Source organism: Psammomys obesus, unplaced genomic scaffold (assembly GCF_907164565.1).
Source record: "Psammomys obesus unplaced genomic scaffold, mPsaObe1.curated_primary_1811, whole genome shotgun sequence".
NCBI lineage: Eukaryota > Metazoa > Chordata > Mammalia > Rodentia > Muridae > Psammomys > Psammomys obesus.
In genome coordinates, this window is record NW_026585742.1 from 5,227,949 (window position 1) to 5,247,710 (window position 19,762).

At 41.6% G+C, this 19,762-nt stretch overlaps 1 protein-coding gene and 1 pseudogene across 1 annotated transcript in view; both read left to right on the plus strand.

The window, feature by feature from the left end:
• The window catches only part of Synpr (synaptoporin), a 334,857-nt gene that overhangs the window by 27,501 nt on the left and 287,594 nt on the right, over positions 1 to 19,762 (plus strand). The window lies entirely within an intron of this gene.
• Positions 3,507 to 5,961, plus strand: LOC129670610 (DDB1- and CUL4-associated factor 6-like; annotated as a pseudogene).

Sequence of the window (19,762 nt, forward strand, 5' to 3'; positions counted from 1 at the left end):
GCCTGGTGATCCTTTGCTGTCTGATGAGACAGGCTTTGTCTGTATCTTCCAGAATGTACTTCTATCAGACCCTTTCCCCTTAACCTATTACTTCTAAACCATAAAACTCATCCTTATGAAAGATGTCACTTGTTCTTTACAACAGCCTAAGTGACTTCTGTGTTATGTTAGGGGCAGGCCAATGCTGACTCCCACAGGCATGATGTTAACTTCAGTCAAGTTCCCTAGGCCCTAAACCTAGGGCACTAACTATGAGTCAACAGTACCCAATCTCGTGGAAGAAGCCAGACAGACTTTGTAAAGAATCTCCATGTAAGCATGTCTTAAACTAGTGTGTACTTGGGACTGACTTAATTGATATTTAAATACTTTCTTTTCAAAATTGTGCTGTCCTTAAATATGGATAAAGTAAAACGATGTAGGCCAGACTCTAGAAGTCATGGTCCAGCACCAGTTACAATAAAATCAGGCTGAGAAGAGTTTCATTTTTACCTCATCCTGATTGTCTTTTTCCGTTCCTGTTGAGAAGCCTGCAGGGGAATCACCGCAAAGGTGGTGAACTACGCAGCCTTGGTTTGCTCCTTCCCTGCTTTAGTTGACCTCACCCAAGTTTCCTCCCCCTCTCTCCCATGCACCTCACTCTCAGGTCCTGCAGAAAACACCCAGTTGAATCAAGAACTCTGGAGTCTCCATCTCGGTTTCTGCCTCTAAGGAACTTGTTCAAGAAAGGAGAATCACTGTATTTTTAAAAAGTAGACTCTGCTTTGTACTGTGCTGGCAAAGGTAGATATGGACTATCAGAAACACACTCCACACTGCGCTTAATGAAGTCATAGATGAGATTTGTGAATTTTCAGCAGCTGCCTAAAATAGGATACGTGTGTTCAAACTGAGACAGCTGAAAGGCTGTTCTGAGGGTTAAGGTATGGGTTGGAGAAGAAGGAATACGTGAGAAGCATTGCACATAATCTCACATTAAGTTGTATATAATCTCTGTTAAACTGAAGGGGCTATGCTTTGGCAGAAAAAAATGTATTTCAAGACATGTTTGAATCTTTTTACATTTTACTCTCTTATCTTAAACAATTTTAGAAAAATGGGGAAACCAATTCTTCCTGTACATCTTTTACTAACCTGCTGTTTTGTAGACATGGCATTTAAGGGTAGTGTTCTGATTTGATCAAGATGATTGCTAAAATGACCTTAGATAATAGATAATTCTTTGGATGGCTTTTAGTATAGTATAAAGAATGTTTCACATGACATTTAATAAAGTATTAAATGAGTATTGTGAATCTTGAGCAGCTGCCTAAAATATTTATATACTTATGTTTAAAATGACAAAAACTTGCTAACTATTGGCTGGCTTGAAAAAGCTGAGAGGGTCTGTGCTGAGGGTGAGGAGGGAAGGAAGTTTTGTATGTACTCTCCAGTTTAGCTTGGTTTGGTGCACAGACCACAATCCACTCTCTTAAGCAATCTATGTTGTCCTGAAGTGTACAAACAATTAAAATTATCTCCAGTATTTCTTCACTGAGGCAAAAGAGTTTTTATCCGGTGGCTGCGAAACAGATCTTCTGAAAATGTCATGCTGACACTATGCAGTCCTTCCAAGCCTGTTGTAGGAAGCCTGTGCTTAAATGCACAGGCGTTGATGAGGAGAGTTGAACCATTCCAGAAAATTCAGTCATCACTGGCAGGCAGATGCTCGTGACTATAGCTCATACCATTTCTACAACCATGAATTTTGTAAAGTTCCCAGGACAGCTGAAGGGCTCACCCAGCATCGGAGCATTGATCCTTCCATGTCAGATCCCCCTAGAACACACACTAGAACACACACAGCCCCTAGAACACAAACTGCATAGCGCATGAACTCTGCTAGTCGACTCTCTTCCCCTCTGCAGTTCTGTAACTGCAGAACTATGTCTGCTTCATGGTCAGCACTCAAGTGTTCCCTCAATGGAGATGCGTAAAGGGAGTAGATGGGGTTGGTGTCCATTCTTGGAATACCATCCAGGATTTACTCTAAGAAGTCTGACTCCACACTCTATGGCTTTGGTTATCCACCGCCATTGTTTGTTTGTGACAGGATCTCACATAGTTCTCACTGGCCTCAAACTCACTAGCATGATCTTGAACATTTAGTCTGCCTGCCTCCAACTCCTAAGTGCTGGAATTGCAGATGTGGCCCACCATGCCCAGCTCTAGGCAGGGCTAGGGTCTAACCCTTGGCTTTGTGCATGCTTGGCAAGCACTGACAACTACATCTCAACCCTCTCTCCACAGAAGTTGTTTCAATGGCCTTCACATTACTTACATGTATAGTGTATTACATTATTGAGCAAAAGATAACTTTTATTAAAATATTTTTATGACTTTCTTTTCCTTGTTTGAAAAAGAACCAATAATATTAATTGACCAAATTGGATAAATATATGATCCATCATATATATTTATATATAAATTTTTATGTTTGTTTATTTAATGTTTATTTTTATCTAGATAAAAATGTAGTAGATGACATTATAACTATGAAATTAATGAATTCAATAAATGGTTCTCTTTCTCTTTCTTTCTTTCTTTCTTTCTTTATTTCTTTCTTTCTTTCTTTCTTTCTTTTCTTTCTTTCTTTTCCTAAAGATTGGAACCAGGATTTTACTAGGCAATCAGTCTACAATTGAGTTAAATTCCCAGCCTTAATGATTCACTTAAAATTTTTAAAATTAATTTATTCTTATGTGTATGGGTGTTTCTCTGCTTATATGCCTGCATCATGTGTGTGCCTGGTACCCACAGAAACCAGAAGAGGGTGTTGGATCCCCTGGAACTAGAGTTACAGAAGGTTGTGAGCCACCATGTGGATGCTAGGAATAGACTCGGGGTCCTCTGGAAGAACAGCAAGTACTCTTAACAGTTGAGACATCTCTCCAGCCCCCCAAATACTCATTTTTGAAAGCCTCTGTTTTCAGAGGTAAAGACTATTTAACTTCTTAAAAAGTTTCACAGTATTCATGTAGAAAAATTGACCTTGAAAATATTTTATCACATAATTTTAAATTCAGGAGAAAATAAAATAAAATGTTGCTGTGTGGCATCATTGTGCCGTCATAGTGCTGCTCTCTTTGCAAATCTCTCTTCCAAGCCGGGTGCTGTTAGGTCCCTGGGTGAATTCACTCAGAACCTCATCTAGGCCTCCTGCAGGAGGGAGTTGTAGGGAGGTGACTGTTGCTGATCTCTCGATGTCCTGGGTAGTGTGAGGAGAGTGTGGTGTGTGTCAAGTGTCCATCGGCTCTGGGGGAGAAGGCAAGGCAGTGGCCATCACCATTTAGCTAGAGGCGCCAGCAAGTCAGGGCGAGTGAGCACCAGAGGCTGGTGCTGCTAGAGTGTTGCTCAGCTGTCCCCTTCCTCTTGTTCCCTCCCCAGCCTCCGTGGTGGTCTCCCCTTTCCACCCTAGCCCTGGCAGAGCCATATCTCCGAGTGGCTCCTGCCATGGCTTCTGCCCGCACCTGTTGTGGGATGTGAGGAAAAGGTCCCTTTGGCTGGAAGTCCATCCTGGCTGAGGAGCCACTTCCTGAGAAGAAGAGAATTTTCCAAAGGTTAAAATTTGAAGCAACTTTAAATGTACATGATGGCTATGTTAATAGAATCTGTTGGAATGACACTGGAGAATATATTTTTTTTCTGGCTCTGATGCCATCAAAATTGTAATTAGTAATCTGTACAGTAGAAAGGTTTTGACAACCATTCGTTCAGGGTGTTGAGCAAATATTTTTAGTGCAAAGTTGCCATGCACAGACAATAAGCAGATTGTGTCTTGCTCTGGAGAGGCAGTCACATTTTATACTAACACTGAGAAGGATGCAGAAACCAACCAACAGTGTCAAATTACATGCCATTATGGAACTACGTAGGAAGTTATGACTGTACCAAAGAACGCTTACACCTTCCTGTCCCTTAGGTGCTTTGACACACACATTAAAACTAGCTGCACTAAATAAGACTGCAAAGATGATATTTTAATCAACTGTTGGGGTGCTGCCACATCTGTGGCTATTTGTCTGCCACTACCATATTACCTTGCTGTGGGTTGCTCAGATTTATGGTCGGTGAAGGCTGGGCACAGAGCTATAGGGAATTATGCAGGTCAAGGAACTACTGAAATGTTGCTCGCTTTATCTCATCTTAATAATAAATCATGCAGAGTGACATCACTGTGTTACAGTGAAGATAGTCAAGAGATTCTTGTTAGTTATTCTTCAGATTACATCTATGTGTTTGACATCAAAGATGATACCACTCGTGAACTTAAGACTCCAGAAGAGGAGAAGTGAGAAGAGTTACAACAGCCTCCAGTTAAGTGCTTGAGACTACATGGTGATTGGTCAGATACTGGTCCCAGAACAAGGCCTGGGACTGAAAGAGAACGAGATGGAGAGCAAAGCCCCAACGTGTCATTGATGAAGAGAATGTCTGTTACTTTATAAAGGTGGTTTGAAGCAGCAAGCGATGTTGCACAAAGCAATAGAGGAAGACCTCTGCCCAGAAGTGGAACAAATCCGCCAGTTTCCTCTCTTCCTACAGTCCCATCAAGTCCTAATTTGGAAGTGGGTGAAAATGCAACGGCTGTAGATGTGCCAGCTGAACAACCTCTTCAACCCTCCATATCCTCTACAGTGTCAGTTCAGGCTCAGGCAGCAGCGTCTGCCGTCGAAAGCCTTCATTCTTCTTCTTTGCTGTCTTCTCCAGAGGGTGAGCAAAGGCAGTCTGCTGAGGCATCTGGATACTACCTACACCATTAGTCTGAAAACAAAAATAAAAGGGAGCCCCACGCCAGGGACAGGTGAACCAGTTTTAAGCTTGCACTACAGCACGGAAGGAACAACTACAAGCACAATAAAACTGAGCTTTACACATGAATGGGGAAGTACAGCCTCAAGTTTCAAAAAATGGGAGCCATTGCAAATCTGAGGGTTGGGAGGAACTCTTGGGCCCACAGAGCACTATGCAGCCACATGAAGGAGATAGTGAAACAAGAGCTCCTGAAGAACTATCAAAGCAAAGAACATTTTCAGAAAACCTCACTCAAAACCAGATAAATATAGCGTAATGTAATAACTTCACAGCTGAGCCATTGGATTCTCATTGGAGAAAGGAAGAACTCCTCATGAGGTTGCAGAAGAAGGCACTTTGTTTGAAACAGGTAGGGAGCCTTCTGAGCAGATAAACACTGAGGGTGTTGCCAGTTATGCTAGCACTAACCCTGAGCTCCCATCCCAAACAGAAGCCATCATGCCTTTAGTTCATGAAGACATATCAACAAGGGACTCTGCTCTCCAGGACACAGATGACAGTGATGATGAACCTTTCTTGATCCCTGGTGCAAGATATTGAGCAGGACCCAGAGATAGACACATTCAGGAATGCTTCAGAAGGAGGAAAGAAATTTAAAAAATGGAAGAATTGGATACTTTGAACATTAGTAGATCACTAGTAAAAATGGGTTATAAGGGCCGTCACAACTCTTGGACAATGATAAAAGAAGACAGCTTGTGGGGTGCTTACTTTGTAGTGAGTGACTCAAACTGTGGCCATGTCTTTATCTGGGATTGGCACACTGCTGAGCATTTGATGTTGGTTTCTGGAAGCCAGCAATCATGAGATCAACTGCCTGCAGCCTCATTCATTTGATCCAGTTCTCGCCTCATCTGGCATAGATTCTGACATAAAGATCTGGTTGCCACTAGAAGAGTCAACAATTTTTTATTGAGAACACTTGCTGATGAAGGTGTGACGTGAAATGAACTCATGCCCAAAGAGACTAGAAACACCATTACCATTCCAGCCTCTTTCATCTTGAGGATGTTGGCATCAATCACTCAATCACATCTGAGTTGATGGTTTGGAGGTGTCAGATCAGAAGGTTCAGGTCAGGAGAATGAAAATGAGGATGAAGAATAAACAACTCTTTGGCAAGTACTTAGATGTTCTGAAATTTGTATGCAACATTTATTATATTTTTTTCTTTAGAGAACTTTAGTACAATTTAAGGCTATGGTTTTTTTGGAGTTCTTCCCCATTTTGGGGATAACCAAACATTAGTTTGGAATGAGTGTGTGCAAGAGTTGGGAGAGTGTGTAAAACAAAACAAGCAAAATGTTTTTGAAACTTTTTGCTGTGTATGGAGTCCTAGAAAATGCAAAAGGCAATACTTCCCTGACCAGCTTGGATCAGTGTTGAAAAGTCATTTTCATTGTAGGGAAAATATTGATTCAAATAAATTTTTACATTTGCAAAAACAAACAAACAAACAAATAAGTAAACAAACAAAACCCTCAGTCTAGGACCTGACACTGTCACTTACTGCAGAGTCACCAAAGGAGGTGGTTTTCATGTTAGGACTCAGGGTGCTAATGTATAAGATTAACCCACTAATACTTGCTTAATCCCCTGCTCATGCTTTGCAGTCACATAGTCTGTAGGCCTGGGTGTGAGCAAGCATGCAAAGCAACAAGAGCTCCTGTGTTTACAGATGGTATCTTGTCTACTTAGGTGAGACAGGCTCTTTTCCAAGTGTAAGCTCAGCCACTTCTGAGATAAGCAAGTTATTTAATGTCATCTGTGGGTCTGCAGTGAAAGTGCTTCTAATAGAGTGTTGTGGCCATCATATTTCAAAATAATGGATACCAGTAGGAGAGCGCAGATTGCCAACTAGCATTCAAGATGCATAGCTGATGTGAAGATAAAAAAAGCATTGAGTATATACTCATTTCTTCTCCTCATCTTAAAAAAATTAGTCAGTTCAGAAACTTGATCTTTTGGGCTCTCCAGCAATTATTATAGTTTTTTCAGTTTTTAAAAATTTCATCATTACTTCATATTCTCTTATTTCCCATAAAGCAGATTGGTACCTTAAGTATTACTATATAAGCATAGTTAATAAATCCCTCTCCCTCAATAATTCTGGGCGATTAACTATCAAAACCATCTATTGCAAATGGCTATAGAACTAATAAACACAAAAACACAGACACATGCACAAAATTTAACTTTACTTTGGAGACATGTGCTGGTTAGTTTTTGTCAACTTGGCATAAACTTGATGGAACCTCAATTGAAAGATTGATAGCATCAGATTGGCCAATGGGCATTCTGTGGCACATATTCCTGATTAATGGTTGATGTTGAAAAGCCAATCCTGCTGTAGAAAGTGTGGACCCTGGGCCAATGGTCCTGAGCTATATGAAAGCCAGCTGAGCAGGCCATCAGAGCAAGGCAATAGGCAGTGTTTTTCCATATCCTCTACCTCAGTTCCTGCCTCCAAAATGTCTACCATGACTCTTCCCTCTCGGTGGTGGATTGTGATTTAAGAGTTGTAAGGTTAAATAAACCCTTTCCTCTTGAACTTAGTCTCAGTCGATGTGTTTTATCATGGCAGAAGAAACCAAATTAAGACAAGACATCGCTTGTGATCTCAAATGAGCATGTTTGCCTTTCTGTCAAGAACCCTTTTCTTGTTCTATAAATATTAAAAAAAGTTCACATATGATTTCAATCAGTGATAACATTTAAAGCCAAATTTTTAGCTGTGTTGATTTTACAGGACGTTGTCAATAGCTGCTGGCACACCCCATGGGTGGGGGTGGGGACACTGAAGACCTAATGGACAAGGACAGCAGTGGTTCTAGTTCTAGTTCTCCGCTAGGAACAGCAACACTTTAGTCAGCTATTAAGATGCAATATCAGTAACCAAACATTCAGGGTCAGAGAGGGGCCAGCTGGGGTTTGAAATTAGTGGTCATTTGGTTGTAGTTTTCTCTTTTAACAAAGCCGGTCATGTGATGCCTCAGAGTACAGCCCTACTCAGTAAAGGAGGAAATGAGCCCTTGCTCTACGCAGTAATCACTGTGGAAGCGAACTCCCCAGCTCTAGTTGACCCTAGGCCTGAGCTAACAGCAATCGTCTGAGACACCAAGTCAGAACTATCAAGCTATCTTAACCCTGGACCCTTTGACCGTCCGAAATCATGTAAGACAGTAAGTATTTGTTATTTTAAGTGGCAAATTCTAGAACTAGTTTGCAACTCAGGCATTCATAAGCAATAATTTTGACACAAAAAAGGTTCATTCTGTATAGTCTAAACAATTAAATGCTTATACGGTGAGTATGAAATTTATGTTTTAGATATTTTCTACACACAAACCTTTTGTTTTCTTCTATTTTTTATGATCAGACATCCCACTGAGACCTTGTACACACAGAGATGCTAGGTCATAGGGCCTTGCCACCTCACCCTGGGTAACTAGAATTCTCTACCCCATCAATCTTTATCTCTACCCCTCCCCAGGATTTACCCACTATTCAAGGCCTGGTTTTGATGCTCTGTCTCCATCCCTTAAAGTCTTTTCAGGCTTACCTCCATTATGCTGAAAGCTTTTGAGTCTTAAAGCATTTTTTCCTTACAGCTTCTTTTAGGAATAACATTTGCACCTTCTTTATTTTTGTCAGTTCCTGGGGCAAGGACTGCTCTTGTTCACTCTTGTTTATCTCAAGAGTGAATGTCAGGGCTCCTTGCTTTGAGGTGTTGATTCACATTCATCTGCAGCCCTCAAGGACAAGACTTAGGGGAAGGAACCAAGGGTGTCTCTCCACTGAGTCTGAATTTGAAACCATCTTGCGTTCCTCACTCCGGAAGCATTCAAAGGACTACATAAAAGCTAGGGTGGCTGTCGGAAAGCATTCCTTTCTTCCCTGGCAGCTCATGGTCTTCCCTAGCAGAGCCCACCTACAGCTTTCCAGGATGGCCACTGATAACTGATAACCTTGGTCTCTTACATTTAATAATGATAAAAATAATATAAAACTTGTTTGTAGATAGTCCTTTAAAATTTGCTGATGAGTTCATTATAATGATAAATACCAAAGCATGAGGAAACTCAATGTGCCTAATTATGATTTCAAACTGCAGAGAAATCAATCAAATCTCTCTCTCATCCCTGAAAAGAAGTGTATTTACTTTGCCCAATTCTAGATTGTTTTAGGAAAATGAAAGGCTTATGCTTGGGATACATGTGATTTTAATCATGGATTTGATATTAGTTTGCTTTAGATTTGCGAACGACAAATTCATTGACCTGAGGAAGGGGGAGTTTCCCCCTTCACATATCCTGTGTGTGTGAGCACGCCTTGTGTGCCCGAGTGTGTGAGTGTACACATGCACATATGTAGGTCTGCTGCAACTCAATCATATCGGTATCCAGCACCCTTTCTCTTCCCTCGACCCCCTCGACACTGCCCTCACCCACCTTCGTGACCATTTAAAAGAAAAAGTCAGAACCCAGTTAGTGCTACTGCATGTGCATGGATGTGGGGCCATGCACCCAAGCCTGACAGTGTGCAGCCTACAGCTCTGAAGAAAAATGACTTCCTGCCGACAGGCCACAGGTCTTAGAGTGACACGCCTGCTCTGAGTTCATGAACGTGACAGCCATGTTGTGTCCAGCAGACAGTGTTTCAGGGCCTGTGTACTTGTCTTCCGGCTCTTACTTTCCTTCCACCCTTTCTTCTGCTAAGCTCCCTGAGTCTTGAGTAGGGGGTTAATATTTCGGGCTGAGCACTCAACTGTTAGGTATTCTCACTTTGACCAGTGAGGAGTTTCTGCATTAGCCATTAACTACTGCAAGAAGAAGCTTCTCTGATGGCAGTTGGGAACATCCTTAATCTATGGCCATAACATGGTTACAAAGACGTTTGGCACCACATCTATTTAGCAAAGCAGCAATAGTGAGCTCTTCCCTGGACTATGACCTCAGGTCTTCCTGGTCTTCCCCCAACCATGGGCCTTTGACCAGGTTTACAGAGCAACCATGAATTCCCTCCTATGGCTCAGACCTCAAATTAAGTAAGAGGTTTCTGGAAACCGGGCCAGATAGAGCCCACACTGCAATCACTGGCTTGTGAGTCAAGGACTATGGATTCAGATTTGTGGTGTAGTCTTCCACACTTGAACCCTGAGCAAAATGCATTTAACTCTCAGGCGCTCCATTTTTCTCATGTTGAAGAGAGGGTATTTGTTTCTAGATAATTCCTCACGACGTTTCTAGGCAAGTCCTAAGGCTCTTGCACTGGTGTTTCAGAATTCCTGAGATGCAAAACTCAAAGCAAGCATTGCACCTTCTGGTTGGTCAGCTCAGGACACCTTGAGCCTCTCTGCTATGTACCCTGCACCTTCCAGGTGTGTGCCTAGAAGACATTCAGCTGCTACAGTGTCCTTTTGCCACGTGTCAGGTACCCAGCATCTTTGGGGGACACAGCCCCATGCCCCTGTGTGCTGGCATTCGAAAGCTGTTTGTACAAGGATGTGTAGCATATGATCCTACTGTTCACAAGGAAGGACCCTCATAAGAAAAAATTTCTAAGGAGCCACAATATACATGCATGCAGACATATGCATTTAGTGTATGTGTATAAGAGAAAAGATTTCTAGTGAAAGCCACCATCTTTAAAAATGAGTTTATTGACTTCTGAGAGAGTTCCGAGTTTAATGACTTCACTTCTTTATATGGCTTCCCTGAAGTTGTGTGACAACACATTCATATTTTATCGTTGACTGAATTATAATTTCAGAAATGTTCCAAACTCCTCCCCCACCTTTCATTACCCGCCTCACGGGCATCCAGCAGGCATGGCTATAGCCACTTCCTGTCTGCATGCTCCCTTCATCAGTCTTCCTGTTAAATAATTTCTTTTTAGTTGAAACTGAAGGAAGTCTCCCCAGGAGCCATTTCTAATGCTGATAAGGAGCCCTGAATTTACAAGTTCTATAATTTTGATTCTCATACATTAAAATTTATTAGAAGAGGTCAGACAGTGGGATGATGTGAGAGATCATATCCTGGTAAGATTCCTAGGAGGAAGCCGGTTCAGCAAGTTCGCTTTAGAGAAAAAAAAAAGCAGTGACTGATCAAAATGCAGCTGGTACCCAGGCTCTAATAGACAGCAGTCACCAGTCTTGAGAAAGACACACTTCAGAGGTTTTAATCTCACTCATGTGATGGAAAAATGTTGAATAGGACTTTTACCAAAGTAAAGAGCAGTAAGGACAAAAAGGGAAAAGAGCACTTTTAGTAATATTAAAAACTATTTAAGCATTATCTATAACACTACTGAAATGCAGTGTCTCGTGTTGATTGATCCTTCCATCGAAAGACAAGAAAACTCAGGTACTTTTGTTTGTTCTTTAGTTTTAGAACTTTCCATTTTGGCTTCAACCATTGCAGGTAGTCTGCAAAACATTTTAGACATATTATCTCAGCATAGAAGACATCAGATATACCACAGATAGCCAATAAATGTTTTTAAATATAATTTTTACCTAAACATTTCATTTTTACTGAGATATGATTGAAATATAATAAATCATGCTGTTAGCAATTTAAGGAATAGTTTTTCACCTGTTTGAAACGTGTGTGTATGTGTGTACATACATGCGTGTGTGTGTGTGTGTGTGTGTGTGTGTGTGTGCAGGCAGGTGTGGGGTTATGTACCTGCCCCAGTGATCATGTAAAGATCAGAGGAAAAACAGTTACGTTTCTTTGATTACACTGATCTAGCAGGAATCACAAGGTTCTAGGCCTGTTCCTCTGTTTATAATCTTGTTCTTCCATAAGCTTAGAAATATCTCGACAGAAGAAACTGCTAAAATCACTGATTCATATTCAGGGCCTTACAGAATGCCAATTGTTACCATTTAAGGAATGAATGACTGGTGAATAAATGAATGAACAAATTGGCCAATAATATGGAAGACCCTTTCCACTGGAGAAAAGTTGACCAGCTATTTTAGCGGAGTAACCCTTGTGAACCATTTATAGATTCAACTTTGTGGTATTAGCCTTGGAACGTCTTAATTGTAGTTCAGGTTGTCGGAATAGTGTGTTGTCCTCTCAGTCAACTGAATCACGAAAACGAAGAAATGAAAAGATTAGTTAACAGGTTTCACAAAATTATTTCTTTTCATTATTGATAATGTCTTGAAATGAATGTAGAAAGGCTTTTTTATGGAATGGCCCTTATTTGATGTACATAATAGAATGTTGAAGAATCATGTTGCCTGACAAGGCTTTTCTTCAAGTCACAAATGGACTTGAAGATTCAAATAAAACTTGAAAATAGCCTTGTTATTTCTACCAGTCTACTGAGATTCATAAAGAAAAATGAAAAATGTATTTATTATTTACCTGTGAAATATGAGGATAAACCCAGGTCAATGATTCAACTGCTGAGTAAGGAATACATGTCCCTGTGTCTCCGTGCTTCTCGACTTTCCTCATGCTGTGACCCTTTAATACAGTTCCTCCTCCACAAATTATTTTCTTGCTAGTTCACAACTATAATTTTGCTACTGTTCTGAATCGTAATGTAAATACATGGTGTGCAGGAGGTCTGATATGCCCCCCCTGCTGAAACACAGAGGTTGAGAACCATGGTTGTAATTTATATTGTATGGCTGAGGAAAAGTGCCGTACTGTTCCTGTTACGGATCAGGTGCTGTGTGGTATCTAATTGAATACTTACTAAACAGATTATTAGAATTCAAATTTCTAAATTATGGGGTTTTTTTCTCTCATTTTTATTAGCTTTTCTTTGAGATTTTTATACACTGATTTTTTTTTTATCATATTGATTTTCTCCGCCTACTCCTTTTGGGTTCATTCTTACTTCCCAGTTCAAGCCTCTATCTATTTTTAAACCCATCAAGTACAGTTGGTGCTGCACATGTAATTGTGGATGTGTAGTCTTTCACAGTGGCATGGCCAACTCTCCAGGGTCCGCACCCTTAAGATGAGTTTCCATCTCCCAGCAGCTGCCGATTGCCAATAGCATCTTAGCTATGGGGGAGACTTGGTACCCGCTTCCTGTGGCCATGCTGGGATTTTTGCTGGTTTGAGCTGCACTGGTCTTGTACATGTTGTCTCAAGTGCTGTGAATTCACATGTGCAACAGCCCTGCTGTGTCCAGAAAGCACTATTTCATAGTCATCATCTACTCCTTGTGGTTCTTACAGTCTTCCTGCACCTCTTCTACAATAATCCCCGAACCACAGAAGAGTGGTAATATAGATTCTCTATTTATGAGTAACTAATCCACCGTCTCTTATTCTCTTCACCTTGACCATTTGCAGTTCTCCATGTTAATCACCATTTACTGATGAGGGCTGAAAGATGCATGAATCTCTGAACACAATATGTCATTTCGGAATGGGTTTACTACTGTGCCCAATTAGCAGAGCAATGGTAATAGGGTCTCTTCTAGGCCTGTCACCTGCATATCCGCAGGTTCTTGGCCGTGGTACTGGTGCCAGGTGTGGGTTTTCAACTTATAGAGTGGGCCTTCAAATCAATAAGAAAGTGGTTGCTTACTCCTATGACGTGCATGCCACTATTGTATCAATACACATGTCTAGGCTGGTCACTATTTTAACTCACAGGGTTTGAAGCCGAATAAGACTGGTGATGGCTTCTCTCTTCCAGTAATGTGAATAGCACATCCCAGCACCGTGAAAGCTGGGTAGTGAGAATGAAGTTTCCAGGTGAGTACCAGCTTGATCGCTCTGTGTTCAATGACGGAGTGTGTGGTGTTTTAACCATAAGGTCTTACCATCTAGTTCTGGAGGGCAACCAAGAACATTAGCAGTAACATGTAATGTTTGGAGTTCTAGGAAACCTCACGGCCAACAACTCCATAAGAGGTAACCCATTCTTAGCACTGGGCTTTTTAGATGTTGGCTTGCGGTGTCCAGCAGGAGTATTTCCCCCATTGTGAGTAAATCCATTTAAACAGGTTTTTTTTTTTTTTTTTTTTTGTGTGTGTGTGTGTGTGTGTGTGTGTGTGTGTAATTTAGGAAGCTTTTACGGTAGTGCATTTCCATATTTCTTCTTTTAAGTATTATTAATGTTATCTTTCCTTATATTACCTTCACCACTCTGCCCTCCCATCCCTCATCCCATTAACCCTCTTATTGTTCTTTACCCCCTTTATACCACTGTACTCTCTCTGACCTCTCATAAACTCACATAATTCTGGGCTTTTCCTGATTTCCTGACTTCCATGGGTGTTTCAGATGCAACACATATATCTGAAGATTTCTTGTCACCAAAATGATAAATGTTTGTTGTTAACATTAAGAAAATGTATTTTAAAAAAGAAAAACCATAAAGACTACCTATTACTCTAGCACTCAAATGTACCTCTTGAGACAGCCATCACTAAGCAACACAGGTTTAACTTAAACTTCTTAGGTAACTCAGCATGGTCTTGACATCACGTCCTTTTGCTGTAGACTGGGCGGGCTGAGTTTATAAGTGTTTCCCCGACATGGCTAAAAGATTATTTTTACTAAATGGATAGTATTGCTATATAATTGTTTAATTGGTCCTCATATATGAAAAAGGCACTTTTTCTGTTTTATCTTTTAAGACTATAATGAACAACCTTATGTGTATGTTTAATTATTTTTTTATTGTAACTTCTTCAAATGTATTAATGGGGCAGTGGGTAGTGAGTACTGGTCAGTTGAGCTCTTTAAAACGTTGTCAAGGCAGAGGGATATCGAATGGCAGAGAAACACTTAAAGAAATGCTCATCCTCATTAGCCATCAGGGAAATGCAAATCAAAACGACCCTGAGATTTCACCTTACACCCATCAGAATGGCCAAAATGAAAAACTCAAGGGACAACACATGCTGGAGAGGTTGTGGAGAAAGGGGAACCCTCATCCACTGTTGGTGGGAATGTAAACTGGTACAACCACTCTGGAAATCTATCTGGCGCTTTCTAAGACAATTAGGAATAGTGCTTCCTCAAGACCCAGCTATACCACTGCTAGGTATATACCCAAAGTTTGCTCAAGTACACAAAAGGGATATTTGCTCAACCATGTTTATAGCAGCTTTATTTGTAATAGCTAGAACCTGGAAACAACCCAGATGTCCATCAACGGAGGAATGGGTACAGAAATTGTGGTATTTTTACACAATGGAATACTACTCAGCAATCAAAAAGGAGGAAATCATGAAATTTGCAGGCAAATGGTGGGATCTAGAAAAGATCATCCTGAGTGAAATATCCCAGAAGGAGAAAGACAAACACGGTATATACTCACTTATATAGACCTATAAGATATAATAAACATAATGAAATCTATACACCTAAAAAAGATAATCAAGAGAGTGGACATGGGGTAAGATAATCAATCCTCATTTTGAAAGACAGATGGGATGCGCATTGAACATTGACAGGAGTCTACTGAGCGCATTGGAAAGACTCTAACTAGCAGTGTTTTCAAAGCAAAGACTCATGACCAAACCTTTGGCAGAGTACAGGGAATCATAAGAAAGAAGGGGAGTTAGTCTGATGAGGAAAGGATAGGAGCTCCACAAGGACCAAAGATATCTGGGCACAGGGTCTTTTCTGAGACTGACATGCAACCAAGGACCATGTATGAATGTAACCTAGAACCTCTGCTCAGATGTAGCCTGTGGTAGCTCAGTAACCAATTGGTTTCCCATAGTGAGGGGAACAAGGACTACTTCTAACAGGAAGTCAATGGCTGGCTCTTTGGCCTCCCCACCCCCCAAGGGAGGAGCAGTCCTGTTAGGCCACAGAGGAGAGCTTTGCAGCCAGTCCTGAAGATACCTGATTAAACAGGATCAAATGAATGGGGAGGAGGTCCCCCCTATCAGTGGACTTGGCAAGGGGCACGGTGGAGATGAGGGAGGGAGGGAGGGACTGGGAGGGAATGAGGGATCGGGACACGGCTGGGGTACAGAGTTAATAAAATGTAACTGAAAAAAAATAATAAAATAAAATGAAAAAGAAACAAAAAACGTTGTCAAGGTAATGAAAAAAAACTGAAAATCACTGTGCAGCCCTATGCATCTTTTGAAAATATTTCTAGTTTTTCTCATAGAAATTTGTTACAAAGGTAAGGAAAGCTATATTCAGGCTCCTAGTGGAACATTGTAACAGTCACACCTTATCAAAATGTAAAAAAAAAAAAAAACAACTCTAAAGAGAACTTGGAGAGCCAAGACTTCTACAGTGTCTACCTGGGCTGAAAGGCAGGCCCCAGGTCTGGCTCCTTTCCTCTTGTGTCAACAGAATTTAGAAAATTAGCACATGGCAGCAGATTAGGCGACATTTTGTCGTCGACTGAGACAGAGAGTGAATCATGATAACAAAGTTGTGTAAGGAGCCTTCAGACCCTCACAGCTCATGTGAGCATTTTAGGAGACATGATCTTACACCTTATACTGATTTTTTCATGTAAATGGCACCATTGTGAGATGCAGACAAATATTTTTCTATCTTAGTTTTGTGAGTTTTCTAGGCAGTTTCCTTAGTCCAGTTGACTCTGGGGTAGTATCCTGTTGTCCTCTGACTAACTCAGTTCACTAATTTAGAGAGATGGAAGCAGTATCAGTGCCACATAACAAGTGTTCTCATAGGGCACAGGCTAGATGTATTATTAACATAGAGTAACTTAATAATTTAAATTCTAAATTTAAAGTTTATAGCCGTGAGCTAGTTCTTTCAAATACAGACATGACCTTATATATTTCACAACTTAATTTTAGAAAATACCAATATTATTATATTTTTATTTTGTGAAATCATAATTAAAAAGTGCTTCCTCTATTTCTGATCTTTAAATACTATTACATTTAAAATATTTATTATTTACATTATGTGTATGTGTAGACCAGAGTGTATGTGTGTATGTGTGTGTTTGTGTGTGTGCTTATGTGTCTGTAGATCCCCTGTGATTGTAATTACAAGTTTAAAGCTATGGTGTGGATTCTGGGAGTCAAATCCATGTCCTCTGCAAGAGCAGAAAGTACCTTAACTGCTGAGCATGTCTCCAGCTCCCAATTACGCTTTTTGTTTGTCACCTTAGTATATAAATAATGTTTTCATTATCAAACATAAGGGTCCTGAAGAAAACTCTGAAGAGGAAAGTGATCATCTCCCAGATGTGCTGCCTGAGAATGGCTTCAACTATTTCTGTGACATCCACTTCCACACCTAAGACAGACTAATGTCATTGCTGTTGTATAAATCATGAACGTCAAGTCATGTGAGGATATTCAGACAGGAGAAATTAGTTTTGAGCCCCTGAAGGAAGGGGTCTGAGTGCTGTTTTATCTGTGGCTTGAACACACCGCTTGTCGCTCAGTGCATGGCAGGCATTTCCTCTGCAGGGGCAGACGGGGAGGAGCAAGACTTTCTCCGTTCTCTTGGGGAGAACAGTCTCAGTCTTTATTCCCACGTGCAGGAGTGGAGTTTCATGCATCTGCACACGCTCCCATGTGGCCAGCCAATCTGAACCCGAGGAAAATCCTGGGCCAAGGCGCCCTTGCACCAGGTCTGAGCAAGCTCCCAGGCCCACCTTCGAAGCCTCCTTTGAAGAAGGCGACTAAAAGACAGCCACAGCCTGCTGAGCACCGGGGCATCAGCAGCTCTAAGCCCTGAGAGGGCTGAGATTGTGACTCTCCCCATGGCATGTTTACAGCTTGCAGGTCACTGTGGTCTGCACTGTTGTTGCGAGTTTAATTAGGTCTGCAAAGGGCTTTAAGGAAATGCGCACGGCCAGAATACCAGAAAGGCTTTTTGATGAGGGACAGGATAAGGCTGGCTCTGTGGCAGTGTGAATTCACGGCTGAGAGGGGCATAAGCTTATGCCTGTATATGTGCAGCAGAAGACACAACTCGGAAAGCACAGTCAGATAATGCAGCGGAGGAGGTGAGAATGCACATCTGAGCACCGCTTTGCCTTCCTAAATGTACTGTTTCGGTAAGTTTTCAGAGAGGTAAGGTTTGCCCACTACATAGATCACGAAGCCGGCTCAGGAAAGCAAAAGCCTCCCCCGAGCATAGTGTGAATACAGTGCAAGGTTTGGATTCACACCTGCCTAGGATCCAGAATCTGTGCTTAAAAAAGAACAATCTGTGTGGGGCAGGCTGGCTCACACTCACAACCCTCCTGCTTCTGCCTCCTCAATGCTGGGAAGAGCTGAGTACTACCATTCCTGATAAATCTGTGCACTTTGAGGGGGTGTATATGTGTCGCGCGCGGCCTTTGCCGATAAGGACGACGCAACAACCGAGGATTTCTTCAGTGGCAAGTTTATTGTACAGCTCTTTCTTGCAGATGGTGAAGGACCCAAACCCCTGGCAGCGCCCCGTTTAAATAGCCAGCAAGGCGACCTGTCCGTCTGTAATTGGTGCTCTGCTCGAGTCCTCATCAGTATATGGCTGGCAATTGGATTGCAGCCTAAACCCTCATCAACATAAAGCTGCGCATGCGCAAATCGCGAAGCAATGCTGACAAGAAGCGCGAAAATGCTGGCAAGAAGAACCAGGAAGCAGGAAGCCGGCGCCATCTTGTAATGGCGGGAGCGGCTCCCGACATATATGTGGGTATGGTGTGTGTGTGTGTGTGTGTGTGTGTGTGTGTGTGTGTGTGTGTGTGGTGTCTATAGAGCATGTATATATAACATATTGTGTTCTGAATGTTGATGCACTCAATGGCATTACTGATTAATGGAGGTTTTTACCTAAAGAAGTTTCTAGGCATTTAATACTGACAAGGATTCTTTGGATCTGCTAGTCCTGATCCTTTTTTATAAGTAAACAAAGGAACTGTCAAGATACATACAGCGTTACTTTCTCAAGATCTCTTGACCTTTGGGTTAAAGTTTGGAGGCATAAATGGGGTAATGGCATACTTCTGAGCCCTTTGTCCTCAAACCCACTGACTCTCCATCATCAAAGTGAATGTACACAGAGGCAAAGGAATATAGAGGTTTCTGGAAGAGACAAGAAAGTCAAGAACAGTAGCCCAGAAAGGCTGCTGTGTCTGGGGCATTTCTCCTCCCTGAGAGTTCCTTGAAGGTCCGGAGAAGCTTAGAGAAGCCAGGAGAACTTCTCCTTCAGTGGGCACTGCAAAGATAAGAATAGATAAGACTGAAGTCCCCAAGAGGACTCCTCTCCATTACTTCTGAAGGTCTCAGAGCAAAAAGACCAGCTGAGCTGCATCAACAGATAGCAGAGACTCTCCAGCACAAAGCTGCTGTCATTGTCAGGGTTCATGCCCAGCTACCTGTGAATCAATAGCCTTCTCTCATTAAGGTCATAATGTACAAAAGTGGTACTAAAGGAAATGAGAATGCTCCAAAAGTGATCTGAAAACTGGAAAGTGTGTGTGTGTGGTTACTTTCTGGTGGCAATACCCTTCAACTTCTCTTCACTTCTACCTCCAAGTCCTGAACTTCAGAGCACTTTTGTTCAAGAGTGGAAGCTGGGTGAAACTTAGTTACAGGGACCATTCATATTGAGCCTCTGCTTTAGAGGTCCTTAGAAAGATTAAAACCTTGACCTTATTCACTTAGCTGATGAGAAAAAAAACACACACAGGTCAGAATGTCTTGGTTCTGCTGTGGGCCAGTACTTGTAATCACTAAACTTTTAGCTACTATGCTATACCGCTTACCAAGAGTAGGAACAGCTAATAAAATGCATGGAGTGAAAGCCCAGGATGTTCGCATTTATCCTGGAGCCACACAGCAAGTCCATGGGTGGAGCCAGTGTGGTGAGCCGCACCTCAGAGTGCGCCTGGTCAGAGTGAGACTGTTTCAAAAGACAAATCATGGCCTGGGGTAACAGGGTTTGCTCTGGGCTTCTGAATAATTAATCTGGAAT